Source organism: Malus sylvestris, chromosome 11 (assembly GCF_916048215.2).
Source record: "Malus sylvestris chromosome 11, drMalSylv7.2, whole genome shotgun sequence".
NCBI classification, from domain to species: domain Eukaryota; kingdom Viridiplantae; phylum Streptophyta; class Magnoliopsida; order Rosales; family Rosaceae; genus Malus; species Malus sylvestris.
Window position 1 is genome coordinate 25,649,685 of NC_062270.1, and position 16,608 is coordinate 25,666,292.

Here is a 16,608-nt window from a genome sequence, read left to right on the forward strand (position 1 = left end):
GAAAAGAAGATGGAGGGAGTATTAGATGATGAAATTGAGTGAAAATGGAAATGATGGATGTTGGATTGAGCAAAACCGAAGGGGATAAGTGTAGAGACAAAATCTGCAATTTTTCTGCAGTTTGCCTCTGCACAAGCTAAATCCAGATTATAAAGTTTACTTTTGGACGAATGATTTTGCGCGACGAACAAGGTCTTCGTCGCACAAATGTCCTTTGCATGATTAACATAGTCTTCGTCATGCAAATAACATTTGCACGAAAAAAAAGTATTCATTATGCAAGTTTACCGTTTTTATTTTATTTCCTTTACTTTATAATTTATTCTTTTCAACAAATTGCGCAACAAAAACATGTATCGTCGCGCAATGCATATATATATATTTTTTTATGTTTTTCCGTTTTATTTGCATGTAATGTAAATTTTTATTTTATTATAAATAAAAAACTCAAATCTAATTAAACATTAAATTAATTAACAAAACTAATTTACTATCTCAAATACAAATTATAATTAATATAAATATTAATACTCATCCACATAACATAAATAAATAAATTAAATTAAATATAAAGTCCACAAAATCTTATTTCAAAAAAAAAAATTACAATTCAACTTCAATCCTCTCCCACCCGCAACACATCAAACTTCCACCACTGGAAACTCTCCTTGAAAAGTCCATCCACATAAGTCTGACAGGAACTTGCGCGACGAAACCTTTGTCGTGCAAGGTCCCCTTTTTCGTCGCGCAAGGTTTTCGCGTCAAAATAAATTACCTCACATTTTCTTGATGACTTTGCTCGACGACAACCAGTGGCGGATCCACAGTGGGGTCATTGGGGTCGCACGACCCCTTGGAAGCCATGGAAGCAACCTTAGAGACCCCTTGGAGATGGTGGGACGACCCCTGGTGCGACCCCGTTGGTTTTCTGGGCAGGTTGGACGAAGAGGACGAAGAAGACGAAGGCGCTGTGGCGCCAGTTTGATTTTTAAAAAAACCTGGGCAAAACGACGTCGTTTTGGCCCAGGAAATTTTTTTAAATGACCTGGCCAAAACGACGTCGTTTTGGGCCAGGTTTAAACAAAAAAAAAATGCCCAGCGTGTCCTGGGCAGGTCTGAACAAAAAAATAAATACCAAGCGTGTCCTTTCAGCCTTATTTTGCACAGAGACAGAGCCTAACCCGAATCCAAAACCCCCAAATTTCTTTTGTTTTCTCCTCCCCCAACCCTAAGTTCCAAACTCAATCCCCCCCTCCAAACCCTCAACTCCATCTCCTCCCAGCTTTGCTCTTTGTATTTGCTCATTGTTATTGTGAAATTTCACAATCCAAGTAAGTTCTAAACCCTATGTATGATATATTTAATTTAATTGAAATCCATTATTTTGATTATGTTGATGGTTTGTTTATATTGTGAGTATTTATTTTGAATATTTTGTATATGTAGAATATATTTAATTTAATTGAAATTCAATTCATATTTATTTTGATTATATTGATGATTTGTTTATATTGTGAGTTTTTTCATTTTAACACCAATTATTTTGTTAAAAATTATTAAAAAAATTTATTATTGTTCCATGCACAGATTAATTCGACACTGCACCAAACGCCCGACTAATGGAGTTAGTACTATCCGACGACTATTTATCTTATCCGACTGAAATAGTCAGTACAGTCCGAAGTACCAAACGAGGCTAAAAAAAATTTTCGCGCTGCGCGCGCTATGACCCCACAAGCATTATTTCCTGCATCCGCCACTGACGACAACTATTATTAGTTGCATGTAGTATTCTTGCTTGACAAGGTTTTCGTCGCACAAATATTTTTTTTTTCCTTTCCTATCTTTTTTGCGCAAAGACAATATTGTTTCCATCACGCCAGTACCTCTTGTGCGACGAAATATCATTCGTAGCACAAAATCTCGTCGCACAAGCTGTTTTTTTCTAGTAGTATTAGCTCAGGAAACGCATAAAATGCCTGAAATGAATTCAGGTACTCGATCAAGTAAGCTTGTATCCTATTCTTCTGCAACCCCTGGTAGCATATCTTTTGCCAGTCTTGTAACGGATCAAAACTTCCCACGAAAACAATCGTTGTTGGAAACCTCACCCCCAAGACACAGTGTGATTCTGGTCCGAACACGTTTGCCACCGCGTGGTCCCTATCCGACCCTTCGGCAAAAACGCCTTCCAATACCAGTTAGTTTGCTCCAAAGTAATCGCCAAGCCCTTTTTTGGAAGCCATGTTTCCAGTTCGGTCTTTTCTTTCCTGCCCAAAGATGGTTGTATCACTATTTGTCTTATCACCCTCATCTGGCAAAACTCATGGTTACTCGCCTTGATTGGCACATGGTGGGCCAGATGTTAGAATATGAGTATGAAAATGAATATTATAGCCGGTTGTAGTGTTTCAATTGACATAGAAAAGCATTGCTAGAAAACTTAAAACTATCCTAATTCTTGTAGGATTGTAATTAAAATAAGATTTGAATTCATAGTTGGTATCCTATGGTGATTCTAATAGGAGAATAAATTAGGATTGATCTATTACTAGTAAAAAAAACACTTTGCGCGACGTACGTACATTCGTCGTGCAAAGTCAAAAATCGTTGCGCAAGGGTTTGCGCGACGCAACATTCGTCGCACGCTAACCGTCGCGCCAAGCTCGTGACACTAGGGTTTGCGCGACGAAGAAATAACATGCGTCGCGCAAAGACACTTTGTGCAACACACGACCTATGTCGTGCAAAGTCACTTTGCGCGATGCACGTCGTACGTTGTGCAAAGATACTTTGCGTGACGCACATCCTAGGACGTGCGTCGCGCAAACCCTTTTTTATTATTTAGTGAAAAATAATTTTTTTTGTTTTAGTGATTTTTTTTTTAATTTTTGATAAATATTGTAATTAAATTCTAAAGAATAATTAATTAACCAAGAAAAAGTATTTAATTATAAAATATATGAAAATGTACATACAAGATGTCCAAACAAAAAAGAAAAACTACAAGTGAACTAGGTTTAATACATCAGGCTATTGGGTATTGGCAAGGCGAGATGGCTCTAAGGTCGAAGGTGAAGCAAGATGAGGTGCTGGTAGCGAGATTTGGAGGCCGGACATCTGTATAGCTTGTACAAGTTCTTGCACCCTCCCGACACATGTCTTCATCTCCTCACCCTGGGCCCTCAGCTGCGCCTTCATTTGCTCGCCCTCGACCCTCAGGTGCGTCACTTCCGCCTTCAATGCATCGACCTCTGTTGTGTTCGACATCCATGGTTCTTCAACATCTATGGTTCTTCAATGCATCGACCTCTGCTGTGCAAACAAAAAAGAAATAACATGAATATAAAAATAATAATAAAACTAAAAGAGAGAACAACATTTAGAATTTAGTGCCTAGGGAAAGTAAACAGCTATAGCTCTTCAACATCTATGGTTAGATGGAATGCTTTGATTGCACACATTTTAAGCAAAAACCGGAGATTCTCGGCGAGGCCACGAGTTCCGTCATGCCCCACAGGATGAAGCAGACATGTTACATTGTGTTCAACAATCTCTTTTGTGCCTCCGGCTTCGGTTCTAAGCACCTGATCAAAGCAAATACATAAGAATTATATTTAATCAAACGATCGAGATCAGTATTAGTAATGCCATTTTGCTTCAAAAGAGGCTTTATCTTTTATAACTGTTTCTGTTGTTTTCGAGGAGAAACCGGAACAAGGCATACAACGCTACAAAACACCATTTTGTTTTCACGATGCAAAAAAGAACGGCGATACTATCCCTAGCCGAAAAAGAAAGATTATGCCATAAAGCAGTCATATAGTAGCATGCCTTTGCATATTTGAGGTTCGATTAGGGAGACTAAATGTTAGCTGCAGTATAAAAAAAACTATTGATGAGTAGATCTTATATTATATATTTTACCCTAATCTTAGTATATTTTGGTTAATATATTAGAAGATTTTTGATACTTTGAATTGTATTTTCAATACAGGACTTTTGACTTCCTCTGGAGCAAAACAGGATTAAATGGACGAATTTTGGAGTAATTCCAGTTGGAGGACGTTCGTGAGTCACTTAGCTTGATCGTATCAAAAATTGGGATTTTTCCACTAAGCGGTTATTTTCTGACGATGAAATAAAAAAGCAGTGCGCAATGCTGGAAAATGACTTTTTTGGGCTTAAATTGCGTTTTTGGACCCCAAGATGACCTCGGATGGGTTCGTGGCCTTCTGGAAAAGTGTTCAGAATATCCCAAACATTAAATCCAGCTATATTGGGCTAGTTTTGGAGCAGCTTATGGGTCAAAACGTGGCTGTTCAGATTTTAGACGAATTTTATCATTTAATTTAGGGTTATGTTTCCTAGGGCTTGGGGAGAGGCTTGGCAGATATATTGCTTGGCCGTCTACAGTTTTTTTAGAGACGTTTTCTTTTATGCAATTTTGGAGATAGAGAATTGTTAGGGTTTTGAAGAGTTTTTACTTGAAGGTGCTTTCAATCCTTTTCTTGAATATATTTTCTATGATTTCAATTATGAATATGCGGAACTAATTTCTTTTGCTAGGGCGAAGCCTTGAGCCTTAGCATGAATATGTGATTTTTATTTAATTGCTTATGATTAATTGCATGCGTACTTTGAATTGTTAATCACCGGGATAAAAACTATCTAATTGTCGTAATGCCTGATCACCATTAGGATCTTTAGAAAAGTAATTTGATGCAATTTTGGTCGGAAGGTTCCCTGAAATTGACGCTGGCTTCTTGTGATTAATAATTGTAATTTCTCTTATGATGAATATCACGTCTTAAGGATTGCATGGTTTTTCAAATGATTTTCATAAAGCATAATGAGTTTTTCATGTTTAGATTTGATCCGAACGTCCGGACGGGTTGCATGTTAGATATACGTTCTATGTTGGAGGTTCCAAGTAGAATATGAATTAGGAAAATCTAACCTTCAAAGTGGCATGTGTAGATTATAAGTAATTGGTAAAAATTCATAGGATTGCTAGGTGATGGTGGAACCCTAGTGTTTTCTTAATTTTATTCTCCCAAAACTATTTTCTTTTCTCTCTAGCTCTAATATTGCAGATTGTTTATTTTAATTCATTAATTTCGTTTTTATTTTAATTAGGTTATAAAATCAATCACTTCAATTTCTACTTTACAATAATTAAATGGAATCTGATTAGTTCGAATTATTTAATAATCCCTGCGGAGACGACCTTGCGAGATCCGTTTATACTACAATAACCTTGTGATTCTTGCAAGTAAAATAGGAGATTTAAGCCCGTTCACATGAGTAGTAAAAATCCTATCAACTATCATCCAAGTGGGATGAGGAATAAAATGTCATACCGGAAGACTGAATGCCATGGCTTCAATTGTCACTCTCCCAAAAGTTTCTCCCAGTCCCTGTGCACCATTTGACAAACTGTGTTAATTCTAAATGATATAGAATAATTGATCAAATGCATACAAGCATAAATCAAGATTATATATTCAACTGAAATGAGAAATGGGTTACAAACGCAATAAATTGGAACCGCTACATACATATTGAACAGAATAGTAACATTTGGTGGTATGCCTAGTTCATACATCACCAATGGAATTCATGAATACATATTTGACTATTTGACATGACTATCATCAGACACTTCTTACGATACTGTAAAGCATCCAGCTTCAGCCACAATCCTCTTTTCATAAACTTCATATAAAAAAGAAAAACCATGTGCTATTCTTATAAGCATGAATGCAACAAAGTTCTTAAACCCACAAGGTTTTTTAACTTAATCAGATTGAACTTCTTAACCATAAAGTGAAACCTATTGTGTTTAGTAACTGCCATTTTGAAATGGAAGTAAGATAATCCAAAACTGATTAATCTCAAAGGTAAGAGATCATGGAGATAAGGAAAAATGAAAAGTGACGAAACTATGTTACCTAAAACAGAAACAGGATGACTCAACTGTTTCTCTTCCCTCTTCTTCCGCTATAGCACCACTATTTTCTTACTTTATTGATACTCAAGCAGCAACTCAACTACATAAAATATTAAGCTAAATTAGCAGAATATAATAATCCACATTTGGGCATTTTGCTTTAAGCCATACAGTACAAAAAATTATGCTAAAAGTACAAAACAATGAACCACCAGGTAAATCAGAAAGCAAAAAACCCACATCCGAAAGAATGATAGAAAGAAGGAGAAGGGGTATTTATATGTACTTGTCGTTGTTGCAATCCATTTTTGAGCAGCAGCAGTAGCAGTAGCAGCAGCAACTCAATCGTCGCCGCCCAAATGTCAAACCCTCTTTGCCTTCTCTCTTTACACACAGACTCTCTTTCTTTGGAATCGAGAACATATATACCGAGAAAACTTTGAAAGATAGAGAGATAAACCAAAAAATCAAACATGAGAATCAAATGGCTTACCAACTGGGTAGGTTTTTAATTTCTTATGCAGTTATATGAGTAATCAATATCTGAGTTGTGCATTCAATTGCTCACCTCCACACGCATTCTTGTCCACCTTTTTTATGCAATTGAACATCAGCGCCGCTAACGACGCAAATATGCCTGCAAAAAAAAAAATCCCATTTCGCATACACAAATATAAAACCCTAGAAATCTAAAAACATGCAGAAACAGAATTTGGGGTTCGGGTCGGACCTTGAAATATCCAAGAACGATGTGAACTGGCTGAAAACAATTCCCTTTGCAGATCCATCCTTTTCAACCATGGATCTGATTTCTTCTCTCTACAGCACAATTTGTTGGAAATATGCCCTGAAAGTCAATCTTTGGAAGAAACCTTTCAGGACAAATGAATCGATGTATGGATGACTCTTATACATCAAATGACAAAGATACTAATTAGGACTATCTCAATAAACGATATATGTCCTTATTAATGAATCCATGGACAATGGATCGATTGAAGAAGTAATCTAATGATGTTAGACTACAGAGACATTCTTCACATAACCATTATGTCCAAAAAGGTTCATGGTCATTGGATTGTCGGAGGGACACTGACAATGCTTAGACCGGTACATACTGTGTCCGCTTCAAATGGAAGAATGGAAAGTCTCATCCCATTTGTGTAGTGACACTAAGACAAGTATGTTGGTGCTCATTAAGGGAATGAGTTCACTGAACACAATCGAACGAGAGTACTTGCATGGAGGTCTACTCACATGTCAAGCAAGTAACTCTAATGGTTGGAATAATGTAAGTAGTCATTTGACCTGAGGCATCGTCGTTGTCTTGTGGCTAAGTACTTAATCTTTGATTATGTCAAAGTCACCCCATTCGTGGATATCCACAGCATAATTGGGGTTAAGCCACTTAGTCATTAAGGCAAGTGAATGCGCAACAAGGAATCTCTAATCCTCGGTAAGAGAGGAAGAATACTCTAAGATATGATTCGGGAATCTTCGGCCGAAGTATCAAGCGTAATAAAGGAAAGCGTTCCTATACGACTCAATAGAATCATATAAGAAGGAATAATCACATTAGGGGGTTGACATAATATATCCATACCCTAATAATGTGATTGAGAGTATTGTTTTAGAGAATGATCGAATTACATTGTAATTCCAACTGAATAGGTTCTCCGAACAACTTCTACATTAGCTTGGGTAGCTATGACATATGGTTAGATGTCACTCATAACTTGTGAGTTCTTCTAGATGATTAAATGTAGTCATCAAAGAAGAAAGGTGAATTAAAATGAAGTTTTAATTCACTAAGTGATTGGATTAAATATAATCAATTGGATTGATGTCAATCACCTCACTGCCTTGCTAATTAGAACCTAAAATGATTGTACACCGATACACTCTTGTAGTGAGTAATTAATGGATGATGGAAATAATTAATTGGATTAATTAAGTGTTGTGATTAATTTAGAAAGTCTAAAGAAATCATAAAAGCGATAAAAGATCGTTTTGGGCTTAAAGAAACGTTCGAGTTTAATTGGGCCCATTGGGCTTTTATTCAAGCATTGAATGACTAGAAATATATAAAAGCTCAAAGCCCAAACCAACACAAAGGGGCCGGCCCTTGCAAGTGGAGAGGGAGAGATATTTAGTCAAGTTGTTGACTAGGTTTCTTTTTGTCTATATAAGGAACTTTATAGAGATTTAATCCTTAGGGTTTTTTTGTGTGTTTTAAAACAACAAAGAGGCAAAAGAAATATCTTTCTATAAACCACAAAAGGCCGGCCACCTTGAGGGTGATTTAGCTAACAATCTTTCACCCTTTTGGTATTCCTCCATCCATCTCACTACACTAGTGGGTGTGGATATTTAGAGGTCTTCTCCTTTGGAGACTAAAGGAGAACCTTGGACCACTCTTACTAACAAAGTGGAGGAGGCAAGGAGGGAGGCTAGGCTCAAGGACTTCAAGGAGCAAAGGACTTGGAGGTGGTCCATCCTTGGTCTAAAATCAAGATCAAGAGGTATAGATCTAAACTTTCACTTAGTTCTTTACTTGAATGTTTTAGATGCAATATATATAAACCTATGAACCTTGAAGGGGATTTGCATGACTATAGCTTTGATGTTATTTGATAAATTGCTTCCGTTGCTCATGTATATAAATTTTGAATTGTATATGCATGCTAGTCATTTAGAAATCCCATGTGTTAAACTCATATTTTTCCCTTCACAATTAATTACACAATCATTAAATTAAATATACAAATAATGAGATTGAATGTGCGAACCTGAAGAGGACATTGAAATTGACGGCGGCGAGAGCTTGGCCGAGATGGAGGTGTATGAAATTTTTTTGGATGAAGGCAAAAATAGAGAGAAATGGAGAGATGGTGTTGGGAATGAGAGACAGAGAGTTTGAGAGAGTGATTGAAGACCGAGAGAGAGATGAGGCTCAAGGCTCAGAGCTCAGGCTACTACACGAGATGTGAGAGATTGAGTGAGACCAAATTTGGGAAAATAAAAAAAAAGCGCCTAATTTTTACAAAATTACCGCCAAATTTTTAACACATTGCGCGCATGTATACCTTATGTCATCGCGCAAAGTGATTTTGCGCAACAATCCCATTTAAGCGTCGCGCAAGTTATATATATATATATATTTTTTTTTTTTTAAATTATTATAAAATTCTACAAAATTAATTTCAACGATCCAACTATCAAACTTATTTGTATATGCTTCAAGATTGCATACACTAAAAATCGCAAAAAAAACATACATTTAGAGCTCAAGTAACGGGACAAAACATTTCGACGATTATAAACAAAAAATCACGATTTAATAATTATTTTAACTCCGAATTTGATGATTTTTTACATTTACACTCCTTAACCCTATGTGAATACAATGAATGAACTCAGTCGTCAATTTAAAATATTTACACTAGTGAATACCACAAAATCTTATGTTATGCTTAATGAAAGTATAAATAAACTCTTAAGTGTTAGTAAATCTATTGTTTTGATGGGGTACGCATTCTACAAAACTAATTTCAACAATCCAACTGTCAAACTTATTTGTATATGCTTCGAGATCGCATACGCCAAAAATCGTAAAAAACAAACATTCAGATATGAAGTAACGAGGCAAACATTTTCGATGGCTATAAACGAAAAATCACGATTTAACGGTTATTTTAACTCCGATATTGATAATTTTTTATAGCTACACTCCTTGTTCCTATATGAATACAATAAACAAATTCGATCGTCAATTCAAAACATTTACACAAGTGGATACCACAAAATCTTATGTTATACTTAATGAAAGTATAAATAAACTCAAAGTGTTAATCAATCTAATGTTTTGGTGGCATACACATTGTACGAAACTAATTTCAACGATCCAACCGTCAAACTTATTTGTATATGATTCGAGATTGCATACGCCAAAAATCTCAAAAAACAAACATTCAGAGATCAAGTAACGGGACAAACCTTTTCAACGACTATAGACGAAAAATCACGATTTAACGGTTATTTTAACTTTAATTTTATTGATTTTTTACAGTTACGCTCTTTAACCTCATATGAATACAATAAATCAATTCGATCGTCAATTTAAAACATTTATACAAGTGAATACCACAAAATCTTATGTTATACTTAATGAAAGTATAAATAAACTCCAAGTGTTAATCAATCTAATGTTTTGATGGCATACACATTGTACGAAGCTAGTTTCAACTATCCAACCGTCAAACTTATTTGTAAATGCTTCAAAATCGCATACACCAAAAATCGCAAAAAACAAACATTTAGAGATCAAGTAACGGGACAAAACTTTTCGACGGTTATAAACAAAAATAACGATTTAAAAGTTATATTAACTTCGATTTTGATGATTTTTTACAACTATCCTCCTTGACCCTATATGAATACAACGAACTGATTCGATCCTCAATTTAAAATATTTACACAAGTGGATACCACAAAATCTTATGTTATAGTTGATGAAAGTATTAATAAATTCCAAGTGTTAGTGAATATATTGTTTTGAACGCATTGTACTAAACTAATTTCAACGATCCAACCGTCACACTTGTTTGTAAATGCTTCAAGATCGTATACGCCAAAAATCACAAAAAAACAAACATTCAGAGATCAAGTAACGGGACAAAACTTTTCGACGGTTATAAACAAAACAATCACGATTTAACGGTTATTTTAATTTTGATGATTTTTTACAGTTACGCTCTTTAACCCTATATGAATATAATCAATCAATTCGATCGTCAATTTAAAACATTTACACAAGTGGATACCACAAAATCCTATGTTATACTTAATGAAAGTATAAATAAACTCCGAGTGTTAGTCAATCTAATGTTTTGATGGGATACACATTGTATGAAACTAGTTTCAACGATCCAACTGTCAAACTTGTTTGTATATACTTCGAGATCGCATATGCCAAAAATCTCAAAAAACAAACATTCAGAGATCAAGTAACCTTTTTAACAGCTATAAAAGAAAAATCACGATTTAACGGTTATATTAACTTCAATTTTGATGACTTTTTTATAGCTACACTCCTTGACCCTATATGAATACAATGAACTAATTCGATCCTTAATTTAAAATATTTACACAAGTGGATACCACAAAATCTTATGTTATAGTTGATGAAAGTATTAATAAATTCCAAGTGTTAGTGAATCTATCGTTTTGATGGGAAATGCATTGTATGAAACTAGTTTCAACGATCTAACCGTCAAACTTGTTTGTAAATGCTTTGAGATCGCATACGCCAAAAATCGCAAAAAATAAACATTCAGAGATAAAGTAATGGGACAAAAGTTTTCGACGGTGATAAACAAAAAATCACGATTTAACGGTTATTTTAACTCCGATTTTGATGATTTTTTACAGCTACACTCTTTAACCCTATAAGAATACAATGAACCAATTCGATCATCAATTTAAAACATTTACACAAGTGTATACCACAAAAAAAAGGCAATGTAAGAACCCACAAAAAAAAAAAAAAGCCTTTGCGCTACCTAGGTACCACTGCGTCGCGCAAAACGTCTTTGCACGACGTAGTTGTACGTACGTCACACAAAGGCTTTTTTTTTTGTTATTTTTTTTGGGCCCTTTTGCTTATAAGTACAAAATAAATAAATGAAAATGTACTTAGTAAATACATATACCATTGATTTTGATGGGAAACGCATTGTATGAAACTAGTTTGAACGATCCAACCGTCAGACTTGTTTGTATATGCTTCGAGATCGCATACGCCAAAAATCGCAAAAAAAAAACATTCAGAGATCAAGTAACAGGACAAAACTTTTCGACGGTTATAAACAAAAAATCACGATTTAACGATTATTTTAACTCTGATTTTGATGATTTTTTACAGCTACACTCTTAACCCTATATGAATACAATGAACCAATTCGATCATCAATTTAAAACATTTACACAAGTGTATACCACAAAAAAAAGGCAATGCAAGAACCCAAAAAAAAAAAGAAAAAAAAAAGCCTTTGCGCAAAGTCTTTTTTTTTTTTTGGGCCCTTTTGCTTATAAGTACAAAATAAATAAATGAAAATGTACTTAGTAAATACATATACCATTGATTTTGATGGGAAACGCATTGTATGAAACTAGCTTGAACGATCCAACCGTCAAATTTGTTTGTATATACTTCGATATCGCATAGGCCGAAAATCTCAAAAAGCAAACATTCAAAGATCAAGATGTTTTGCACGACGCCAAATAAATGATATTTTGGGCCCTTTTGCTTATAAGTACAAAATAAATAAATGAAAATGTACTTAGTAAATACATATACCATTGATTTTGATGGGAAACCCATTGTATGAAACTAATTTGAACGATTCAACCGTTAAACTTGTTTGTATATGCTTCGAGATTGCATCCGCCAAAAATCACAAAAAACAAACATTCAGAGATCAAGTAACCTTTTTTACGGCTATAAAAGAAAAATCACGATTTAACGGTTATATTAACTCCAATTTTGATGATTTTTTATAGCTACACTCCTTGACCCTATATGAATACAACGAACTAATTCGATCCTTAATTTAAAATATTTACACAAGTGGATACCATAAAATCTTATGTTATAGTTGATGAAAGTATTAATAAATTCCAAGTGTTAGTGAATCTATCGTTTTGATGGGAAATGCATTGTATGAAACTAGTTTCAACAATCCAACCGTCAAACTTGTTTGTAAATGCTTCGAGATCGCATACATCAAAAATTACAAAAAATAAACATTCAGAGATCAAGTAATGGGACAAAACTTTTCGATGGTGATAAACAAAAAATCACGATTTAACGGTTATTTTAACTCCGATTTGGATGATTTTTTACAGCTACACTCTTTAACCCTATAAGAATACAATGAACCAATTCGATCATCAATTTAAAATATTTACACAAGTATATACCACAAAAAAAAGGCAATGCAAGAACTAAAAAAAAAAAAAAAAAAAAAAAGCCTTTGCGTGACCTAGGTACCATTGCGTCGCGCAAAGGCTTTTTTTTTTGGGCCCTTTTGCTTATAAGTACAAAATAAATAAATGAAAATGTACTTAGTAAATACATATACCATTGATTTTGATGGGAAACGCATTGTAAGAAACTAGTTTGAACGATCAAACCGTCAAACTTGTTTGTATATGCTTCGAGATCGCATACGCCAAAAATCGCAAAAAAAAAAAACATTCAGAGATCAAGTAAAGGGACAAAACTTTTTGATAGTTATAAACAAAAAATCACGATTTAATGGTTATTTTAACTCTGATTTTGATGATTTTTTATAGCTACACTCTTAACCCTATATGAATACAACGAACCAATTTGATCATCAATTTAAAACATTTACACAAGTGTATACCACAAAAAAAAGGCAATGCAAGAACCCAAAAAAAAAAAAAAAAGCCTTTGCGCGATGTAGGTACCGATGCGTTGCGCAAAACGTCATTGCGCAACGCAGTTGTACCTACGTTGCGCAAAGTCTTTTTTTTTTTTTTGGGCCCTTTTGCTTATAAGTACAAAATAAATAAATGAAAATGTACGTAGTAAATACATATACCATTGATTTTGATGGGAAACGCATCCAACTATTAAACTTGTTTGTATATGCTTCGAGATCGCATACGCCAAAAATCTCAAAAAACAAACATTCAGATATCAAGTAAAGGGACAAACCTTTTTGACGGCTATAAAAGAAAAATCACGATTTAACGGTTATATTAACTCTGATTTTGATGCTTTTTTTATAGCTACACTCCTTGACCCTAGATGAATACAACGAACTAATTCGATCCTCAATTTAAAATATTTACACAAGTGGATACCACAAAATCTTATGTTATAGTTGATGAAGTATTAATAAATTCCAAGTGTTAGTGAATCTATCGTTTTGATGGGAAATGCATTGTACAAAACTAGTTTCAATGATCAAACCGTCAAACTTGTTTGTAAATGCTTCGAGATCGCATACGCTAAAAATTGCAAAAAATAAACATTCAGAGATCAAGTGACGGGACAAAACTTTTCGAAGGTTATAAACAAAAAATCACTATTTAACGGTTATTTTAACTCCGATTTTGATGATTTTTTATAGCTACACTCTTTAACCCTATAAGAATACAATGAACCAATTCGATCATCAATTTAAAACATTTACACAAGTGTATACCACAAAAAAAAAGGCAATGCAAGAACCCACAAAAAAAAAAAAAACTTTTGCGCGACATAGGTACCACTGCGTCGTGCAAAACGTCTTTGCGCAACACAGTTGTACCTACGTCGCGCAAAGGTTTTTTTTTTTTTTTTTTTTTTGGGCCCTTTTGCTTATAAGTACAAAATAAATAAATGAAAATGTACTTAGTAAATACATATACCATTGATTTTGATGGGAAACGCATTGTATGAAACTAGTTTGAACGATCCAACCGTTAAACTTGTTTGTATATGCTTCGAGATCGCATACGCCAAAAATCACAAAAAAAAACATTCAGAGATCAAGTAACGGGACAAAACGTTTCGACAGCTATAAACAAAAAAATCACGATTTAACGGTTATTTTAACTCTGATTTTGATGATTTTTTTACAACTACACTCTTTAACCCCTTATAAATACAATGAACTAATTCGATTATCAATTTAAAACATTTACACAACAAAAGAAAAAGGCAATGTAAGAACCCAAAAAAAAAAAAAAGAACTTTGCGCTACATAGGTGCATATGCGTCGCGCAAATATATTTTGCGCGACGTGCGTGCACTTGCGTCGCGCAAAGATGTTTTGCGCGACGGCAATATTCGTCATGCAAACGTCCTTTGCGCGACGTTTTGTGTTTTCGGTTGCGCAAGCATACTTTGCGCGGCGAAATTTGCTCGGTCGCTCAAGATTCCGTCGTGCAAACATATTTTTCTACTAGTGTAGCCACTGCTCTCACAAAATGTAAGCTCAATATTGATCTGAGACCTATTGTTAGTTTGAGTACTTTTGGTTTTGCAAGAGAGAAGAAGGTGCATTATTTAGAAGTCTGCTTCGTCTTTTCTTCTACTGCTTCTACTGGTTAGTTTGTTATTGCATTTATTGAATTGTGATTTCAATTCTTGTATAAATTTGTGATTCATGAGCTTAATCTCTTAACTTATGTTTTGATAGGTTTAGTCTTACACCAAGTTGGCGCTAGCCCTGTCTTCAGCGAGGAAACATCGGGGTGATGTTAAGATCAAGGTCATCAATTCTTGTTGTGAAAATGAATTTGAGGACGTCGAAGCCATCTTCGCATTGGGAGGGATACCGATACTTCGGCGCATAAAGATAGTTGATTGAGGTGACTACTGCGGGGAGTTCGGTGGCGAGGCGTTTGCAGAGGTCGTTGTAGGGTTGCGAGTTGGCAGAAAAGAACACCAATCCACCACTGTGGAAGTAGATAACGAGTGGGAGTTTGGCGGCAGCATTGATGGTGGTAGGGATGTAGAGGCTGAACCAGAGATTGCAAGAAGGGTCCACCATTATGTCGGAGGTTTTGACGGGGTTCTTCGGTTTGTTTAAAGACGAGGCTTTAAAGTTGAACAGGCTCATAAGACGGCGGTTGACAGTGCCGCTGGAGAAACGAGTGGCGTTGATGATTATGGTGAGGATGGAGAGTAAGAGACGGACATTGCATTGAAGGTTGGGCGATGTGGGCGTGTTTTGGGCCATTTTGCTCTTTCCGTCGGTGTATGCATGCATGTTTTCCCGTTGGTTCTAAGCTTAATTAATTTAAAGGGTAATGCCAAACAGATTAAATTTGTAAACTAAATAATTTGTCATTAATAAGAAATAACTTCGTTAATTAACACTCAAGTAATAATTCAATGATCAACTTTCATATCATTTAATTACAAAATTTGAGAATTAATTAGCAGATTATAATATTTTTAAGTTGAAAAGAACAATAATATTTTGGGAAAGATTCTCATGTGTCAAGCACATCACATTTAATTAGCTATAGTAGAAACAAACATGGTGGGATTTGGATCCTCTCCTGAGCCCAAGGAGAGGATCCTACGAAGAACTGTGGGTCGTTGGAAGCAAATCGAACGGTTATAATTATTATAACTTTAAAGGGACCCTCTTGTTTGTAACCGTTAGATAAAAATTCAACGGCCCACAGTCCTTGGTCAGGAGGATCCTCTCCTTGGGCTCAGGAGAGGATCCAAATCCGTCTTATTATATTAGGTGTTTTTGGTCGATGTAATCGAAGCTCTCTTGCGATGAAAACCTCACTTGTACCGTATTCAACAATTCATCACGTTGTGAATAATGTCATTTTCTGCATCTTTTCATAACGATCCAAATGCAAGAAAAAAAATACTACTGGTTTTTGGACCGAAAAAAAAAAAACTATTTTTAGTTTTCTTAATATTACAATTTGGTGATATTCTTTTTCACACTAGTAAGTGAAAGAATTTAAGTTCGAATCTTAGAATCGGCAAGCTCGCTCCCACCCTCAATATATCATTATATATAAAATAAAAATAAAAATAAACTGTTATTTTTAGAACATCTTCAACTAAGGGCTATATGCCACTTCTAGTCCTCAAATTAATAAAAACA

The 16,608-nt window shown here is 34.9% G+C and overlaps 2 pseudogenes; both read right to left on the minus strand.

Annotated features, from left to right (window-relative positions):
* Positions 1–1,904: 1,904 nt before the first annotated feature.
* On the minus strand, positions 1,905–15,741 carry LOC126590328 (probable carboxylesterase 18; annotated as a pseudogene).
* LOC126591432 (uncharacterized) lies at positions 2,930–8,968 on the minus strand (annotated as a pseudogene).
* Positions 15,742–16,608: the final 867 nt, after the last annotated feature.